This window comes from Erithacus rubecula (genome assembly GCF_903797595.1).
Source record: "Erithacus rubecula genome assembly, contig: scaffold_427_arrow_ctg1, whole genome shotgun sequence".
In the NCBI taxonomy this organism is placed as follows: Eukaryota; Metazoa; Chordata; class Aves; order Passeriformes; family Muscicapidae; genus Erithacus; species Erithacus rubecula.
Window position 1 is genome coordinate 51212 of NW_027635911.1, and position 7838 is coordinate 59049.

General features: G+C 46.6%; 1 long non-coding RNA gene across 1 annotated transcript; it reads left to right on the forward strand.

Moving 5' to 3' along the window:
• Nucleotides 1–1456: 1456 nt before the first annotated feature.
• Nucleotides 1457–7042, forward strand: LOC306815364. The gene is made up of 2 exons (XR_013777391.1): nucleotides 1457–2593; nucleotides 6709–7042. It is a non-coding gene; the product is annotated as an uncharacterized lncRNA (long non-coding RNA).
• The last annotated feature ends 796 nt before the right edge of the window (nucleotides 7043–7838 follow it).

The window sequence follows — 7838 nt, forward strand, 5'->3', positions numbered from 1 at the left end:
CTGCTGAGGGGCTGGATGTGCCATGGCTGGCTGCAGGCTGGGCACATGTGCTGCCCTCCTGCTCTGCTCCCAGGGGCAGCACTGACTGGGAGGTTTGTGCCCAGCTCTGGGCACAGCCAGCATGGCCTGGTCACTGCAGGGGTTGGGACATGGGGGACAGGAGCCTTCAGCTGACGGGCAGGTTCTGGTTTCTCTCCTTGCAGCCAGGCTCTGCGGGTGCTGAGGCAGCTCTGGGCTGTGCCAGGGCTCTGCTGGGCTCAGCCCTGGGAACAGGGCTCTGCCCTCACAGGGCTCTGACAGCTTTGCACCAGATGAGCCCGTTCTGAGCGCACCACCTGAGCTTTCTTCTTTTGCAGCTGAGGGAGACTCTCCTGCAGCCAGGAGATTGCAGTTAGGGACACACACCCAATGGGCAAGAACCCAAACTTTCCATGGTCCCAGCTGAACCCCTGGATCTCCACAGGATGTTTTGTCTGTCCCACTCTTCATTCCTTCTTGGCTGGAATTGTGCAGTTGCACTTTCTTCTTCCTCTAGAAGTGCCACGAGTGGACAAAACCTGGCGAGGGGCCATGTTCCTAAGGCAGTGCAGCCTGGAGCTGATGGATGGAGAATTGCCTTTCTGCACTCCCAAACCAGAGCAAAAGCTGTAAGTGGGACTTTCCATCTTTAAGAAATCACTGACAATTTAAAGGAAATGTGCACCTCATTTGAAGGGTGAGAAGAAAGAGCATCTTCTAAAGGATTTGGGGATTGACAGATTTTAGATTCCCAGTCCTGCTTGAAGCTGGCAGGGCACAAAGCATTTTCCTCTTGCTTCAACCACAATTTAAAATAACAATATTGGAAATAAGCCCCATAATTGTTTTAAAAAGTCTGCTGAGGTCAGTAAGATGGACTCATGCCATCAGCACATTTACAAAGTAAATAACTTAGTTCTTGTTTTAAAAAAGTCAGTTACCCCTTTATCCAAAGGTATGAACTATTTTTCAGTAACACCTTCATTTTATCTTTCACATCTTTTCTGTGGCTTTTCCTTTTAATTTTTCTTTTCTTTTCCTTAAACCAGAAAACATGCCATAAAAAACAGTGTCCTTGGCTCCTGGTTCCTGTGGGGAGCAGCTCCTTCCCTCTGGCTGAGCTGCTCAGGCAGAGCCCGGCAGCTCCTGGCCCTGCAGGGCTGAGGCTTTTCCCCAGTGCTGGGCACAGACTGATGGAGCAGCACTGCTGAACACGGGGATACACAGAGGGAGCAGCAGCAGTTGCCTTTGTCCACCTGGAGCTCCAAGGGCCAAACTCTGAGCAGACAGGGCTGGAAGAGATTCGCAGGCTCCTTGTTTGCTGTGCTGCCCCACTTGTGCCAGCCCAGCTCTGTGTGGGGCAGAGGGAGAAAAAGGGAAAACTCCCTCCCAGCCCAGGGACCCCTCTGGCCCTGGGGCTTGGGACATTGTCAGCACCCACTGCTCCAGCCACTGCTTCTGCTGGCACTGACATCAACACCCAAACTGTGACTAATCCTGAGGAAGCAGCAGCAGTGCCTAGATCTGAACCCTGACTCTGAGGCAGGGCTGGACAAATGGCTCCCACAGCAGCAGCAGCAGCCGCAGCACATGGACCTGACTTTCAACACAGCCCCTGTCACTCTTCCCTCCCATGTGCAGTGGTGTCACAGCAGCCTGGGGCATCTGGGACACCCCAGTGCCAGCAGGGACTTGAGATGGCAGCTCTGGGCTCCTGGAGGTTGTACAAGGAACAGAGGTGGGGACTCTCTCTCATGTGGGACTTCCAGATGGAAAAGGCTGTTGTGAGCAGGCAGCTCCAAGGGCAGAGAAAGGAGGGGCTGGAGCCCTTCATCTGTGCCAGTTCCACAGCCCTGGGCAGCAGCGACCGAGCACAGGGGGAACAGACGGCACAGCAAGAGGGACAAAACCAGTCAAGGTCAGAGACTGGGAAGAGCCAGAGCTGGGAACAGCAGGAACAGCTGCTTCACTGCACCCTTGGAGAAAGCTCTTGGCTGGTTCAAAGTGCTGAAAGGTGTGAAGAGCAGAGAGGTGACACCAAACAATGCTGCTGGTTCCACACCCTCCCCTCTCAGTGTCCCAGAAGGAATTGGATGAACTGTATTCTTCTCTGTGAGTCGTCTCGTCCAGCATGAGCAGCTGAGCACCAGGAGCTAAAGGAGCTGAAGCCTTAGGCCACAAGAGCTGAGCAAGAGGGAGCTTTTTGACCAAAGTAGTGCTGCCAACAGGGACCTAACTGAGCCCAGCCGATGGAATCCTGGAATTACAGAATCTTTTCTTCGGCAAAGTCCAGCTTTTCATCCAGCACTGTCAAGCCCACCACTAGATCACATCCCTAAAGTACCAAAGCCTGGACAAGAGGCCCTGACTAAGGGCTGAACTGCAGGCCCTGAGCCAAAGGTGACCTCTGGATGAACCTTCCAACCAAAGGTTATCTTTGTATCCACTCATTAACGAAATATGCATGGTCATTAGTGCTGTGATAGATGTGTGCACTCATTAGTGAAACATGGATTGACCTTTCTGTATTTAGAAGCTGAACAAGGCCATGGAATCCAACATGCCTTGTTTGGGGGTATTTGGTCAAAGTCAGCTCCCTTGGTGCCTCCTTGAGCCCTGGCCAGGCTTTGGGAGAAACCAAACAGGAGAATGAAACCAGCTGTTCCTGTTCTAGAAGTGCTGTCTGTTTATTCAGCACTGTCAGAGCTGGGCCCTCTCACAGCAGGGTTGGAAGCCTCACCTGTGGCTGCAGACACCTGCAGGAATTCCCAGTGTCTGTGAGTGGCTCTGCAGTCCTTGGCTGTGACAGCTTCCCCCAGCTGATGTGTGCACCTGGGGGATGGCAAAGTCTGGGGATAACTGGTGATGGATCTTTCTAAATCACTGTGGGCAGTCTTTGGTAGTGATAATTGGGTGCATTGCTGAGCTTCTCCTTTTGTGATTCTTTGCTGCTTTGAACTTCAGAAAATGACACAATTCCTTCAGTTGGTGTCTGTGTCTTTGGTACTGACCTTGCCCACTAGTGAAACCAAATTGACATCGTCTGGCTGGGTATTAACAAAATGTCACTATTTCAATGTAAATGTAAGGAATTAGGCCCATCCAAAATTCCTGGATGCAAAGCCCTTCCCTAGAGTTTGCTGTCTCTGCAGTGGGCTGAGGTCAGAGCACTGTGTGAGCAGTGGGGCAGTCAGTTAAAAGAGGCTGAACCACTGGATGTCTTAAAATGCATCCAAAAATTGCATATGGAAAAAGGAAGAGAACTTGTGAGTTTGGGATGATGAGGATGGATTTTGTTAACAGCATATTTGACACAGCACCAACTGAAGGAACAATTTTTGTTGGAACACTCCCACATGGAGCCACAGAAGAATTTTTAATTTTGAGTTTGCATTTCTTTGTACTAGTGAAATAATAATGATATTTTATATATATATGTATCAAATATAATCAAATAATATTTTTATTTGTAGATAAAGTAAGTAATAATAATAATGTGAAATAATGCTGACAATACTAATGTGTTAGCTTTGGTTGCTCAGGGATGTAGCACTAAATACCCTACAGAAAAGCATTAGCAAGGATATAAAGGTCATGGTAATCTTTGTGACATTATTTATAATGAGTAAAGTAGGAAGGGATGAAATGGGCTGTTTTAATGGGGTTTGCAATACTGTGATGTGGAATGTGTTATCTGTTACGGTGGCAAACATGGTGATGAAGATTGCTGGGTTTTTCATATACCAGACTATCCACAAACTGCAGGATTGTTTGAAGAGATGAATGTTTGTTAAAAGACCAGTTGAAAAAATGAAGAGATGAGAGCCTGTCCTGATGGAAAACCCATCTCCCAGATGTGCTCCATACCCTTAACAATGGGCCCACAGGGAAATGAAAAGCCCCTGGGTGTGCATGGCTGCACCCAGCTTGCAAATACAGCCATGGCCAGTGAGATTTGGACTTGCTGGGAAATTGTTCTGGGTGTGATGGCCCCTGACAGGACCCCCCCCAGAGGCTGCAGAGGTGGACTTGGATGCAGTGGAATTCATTAGGATGAATCAGAAGCAAATGAGAGTTTTCAATGCAGAAAGAGGAATTCCAATTCCTCCAGGACTCTTTGGTTCGGGAACTGCTCACTGGAGCTTGGCTTTGCAAAGTGTTAATGTCACAGGGAAAGTAACTGATGCAGATTGTCAAGGAGAAATCAAAGTAATCCATTTAAACAATAGTGAACAAGATTGGATTATTTGGCCCTATGACACAGTAGCACAATTATTGATATTTAAGTTTTAAAAACAGTAGTGAGAAAAGGAGACCCACCTCAAATCACCACTGTTTGTAGATAAAACGTTTGGATCCAGTAGCCCTAATAATGGAGGCAAAATGTGAGTGCAGAGGCCAAATGGTCCTGCCAGGCCAGCTGAAGGAACAGCTCTGGGCAAAGACAGCACTGTTTGAATCCTGAAACCTCGGCAGGAGCAATGGGAATATGTCCCTGCAGCCAAATGTTCTGTGCCAGAACAAGTGGATGTTATGGGATATTGTTTTTCAGATCCTGCCAGACCAAATCTCCCTGTTTGTCCCAACATCTCTTTGGGAAATGCCCTGATCCCTGGGGCTCCATGTGAAGGCTGATGTGACACTGAGGGACTTCCACAGGAATTCCAACCAGGAGCCTGGGTGCCCTCAGGGAATGGGATCTGGCACCTCTCCAGCCAGAGGGGAAAGGACCCACCAAGCCTTGTCACCCACAGACAGCACAGGAAAGCTGAACAGCAAAGGACCTGGGGGACATTATTCTGGAATTAAAAAGGCACCAGATCCATGGACAATGGAATTATTGCTCCTAACCTGGATGAGACTGATGAAAAAGAATGAGTAACCTTGTCCCTGAAGTACTGCTTATGTCTGTAAGTTGTATCTTGAGAGTCAGCCAGAATCTTGTTCACCAGAAACGCCTCTAGAGTTTCAGCAAGGATTAGTCATGAAATTATTATGAAAATTTAAAGAGTGAAGTAGCCAAAATACTCAATGTAGCTAATTGCTGGGTATGTTCCCAACTGATGTGGGGAGGAGTGGGGTTCCCTGCGGGGTGGCAGACCTCTGTCAGTGGGCTCTGACTCATAACAGAGTCAGTGCAGGGACAGTCACAGAAAACTATGCTGTGGAACAAAGGAATACAGTTATCACTTTTACAGGATTCACTAAAATTTCCCTTCAGTAGAAACCGAATCCACAATGACAAAGGCCACAATGTGAAAGGATTTCTGTGTTTTACCATCACTCCAATGTCAATAGAACTCAGGGTGCTGGAGCTGGTCAGAGTCAGTGTTCCAGCATTCCCAGCTGCAGGGCCACTGTGAAACTCCTCTGGCCCAAAGGCACTGGGGACACAACAGGAGCACAGGGAGGAGCCCTGGATCCACCAGCAGCCCACAGTGGGAAATGGGAAATCAGACCTTTGGTACTGGGAATGGGAGCTGCTGGATGTGCAGAAACAATGCCTGTAAATGGTTTCCTAAAGGATGGTTTGGGTCCTGTTTCCTGGCAATGTCGGTGCCTCCCTTGAGGGTACTTCAGCAACAACCACCAGGAAGAGTTAGGGCTGAAAGAACATTTTCCCCCTAAAGAGTGCCTTTGTTCTCAGAAAGCCAAAGACTCTGGTTCACCCTGTGCCCCATGTGCACTGCCTCCTCCTGTGGAGTTTACATTAATGAGCTACATTGATTATTAGAAGAAGTAGAAAATGATACTGTGAAAATATCCGATAACACATCCTGTGAGCTCCAACAAACACAAATGGGGCTCTACAGAGCCGCATGGTTTTGGATTATCTGCTTGCTGGCCAAGGAGGAGCCTGGGCTATCATGGGACAGGAATGCTGCACTTCTGTCAGTGATGAGTTTGAAGTCCAAGAGTCAGGAATCACCTCGATAGAAAGAGCAGTAAAGAGTGGAAGAAAGAAGAAAATTCTTCTTGGTGAGATTGGCTTCATGGCTGCCAAATTGGAGGCTGCTGTGAAATGTATTTGTGTCAGTCACTGCAATCATTGCAGTGTGAGCACTTGGTGTATTATGGTTCTGCATAAGAGTTGTTGTGACACTGTGCTGGAAAATTGAGTATTGAGACTTGTCTAAAAAGAGACACAGTCTCAAGAAAAAGAAGGGATTTGATAAATAACAAAGAATACAACTAATTAGGCATGTTTTAGAAGCAATGTGACTTACAGCTCTGAGTAATGAACTTGAACAGCACTTAATTGAAGAACAAGAGGCAATGCCTTTATGCCTCACAGCTAAATCTAAGACTCAAGTATTGAAAAAATTGTTATGAAGGTTGCAGTTCATGCCTTGGTCAAAGCACTGATTGAAGTACCAAGGCCTGAACACGGGCCCTGAGCCAAAGCTGACCTCTAGATGAACCTTCCAACCAAATGTTATATTGTTACCTGCTCATTAATGAGGCATTTTTAGCAATACGATCTGTGTATCTCTGCATTGGTGAAACATTCATTTACCTTTCTGTGTTTAGAAAGCAAACAAGATCCCATCTGTCTTTGTTTGGGGGTGTTTGGTCAAAGTCAACTCCCTCGATTCCTCCTTGAGCCCTGGCCAGGCTTTGGGAGAAACCAAACAGGAGAATGAAACCAGCTGTTCCTGTTCTAGAAGTGCTGTCAGTTTGTTTATTCAGTACTGTCAGAGCTGGGCCCTCTCACAGCAGGGTTGGAAGCCTCACCTGTGGCTGGAGGCACCTGCAGGAATTCCCAGTGTCTGTGAGTGGCTCTGCAGTCCTTGGCTGTGACATCTTCCCCCAGCTGATGTATGCGCCTGGGGGACAGCAAAGTCTGGGGATAACTGATGATGGATCTTTCTAAATCACTGTGGGCAATCTTTGGTAGTGATGATTGGGTGCATTGCTGAGCTTCTCCTTTTGTAATTCTTTGCTAACCATTATGTGCTTTTCTGAGCTTCTCCTTGTGTAATTCTTTGCAGTTTTGTGTTATATAAATTACACAATTCCTTCAGTTGTTGTCTGTGTCTTTGGTGCTGACCCTGCCCACTGGTGAAACTGAGTCTCATCCTGCTTGTTACCTTGGAAGACAAACACTGTTTTTGTAAATGGATATTGAATATGATTTTGTCCAATTAATCAAACCACAAACTTAAATTTAACAGTAATTTCTTAATAATAACAATTGCATTTAAATTAATACAATTAAAATGTATGAGTTATATAAATTTGAGTAAATACAAAATTTAGCAGCAATTTGAGTATAATAGAGGTATGGTTCAGTTGAATAAAGCATAAGCAAATCCAACCGTGGGGTACGGGGAGGGATTCTCCCTTCCGCGCGTACCGAATCAGTCAAGATAAAATCTCATTTCTATACTGTTTATTAATACATATTAATATAGAATCTTCTAGAAAGCTTGTCCTCATTTCTATTCCTAAAATCTACGTCACTATGTTGTGCTGCACACGCACCACCAGTGGTCGGGGGTCTCTCCTCCTTTTGGGCTCTTGTTTCTGATGAAGGCTCTGGGTGTTCCTCAGTATTTGACCTCTCAGGTAGCACAGGCGCACTGAGCTTAGAGTTATATAATACATATATATTCCCACAAGAGGCCTCAGTCCAGTGACCAACTCTTTGGAATCATCCCAATTTGGCCCAGTTCAAGGTCAAAAACCTATTTCTAGACACTTGTTCTTAAACCTATAGCCTTCCCATCCTTCCTCCCACTGAACATCTGGACAGTGAGTTTTTCTGCTTTGTTTAACCATTTCCTTTATCTCTTTTTGCTTTGTAGCAATTAAATAAT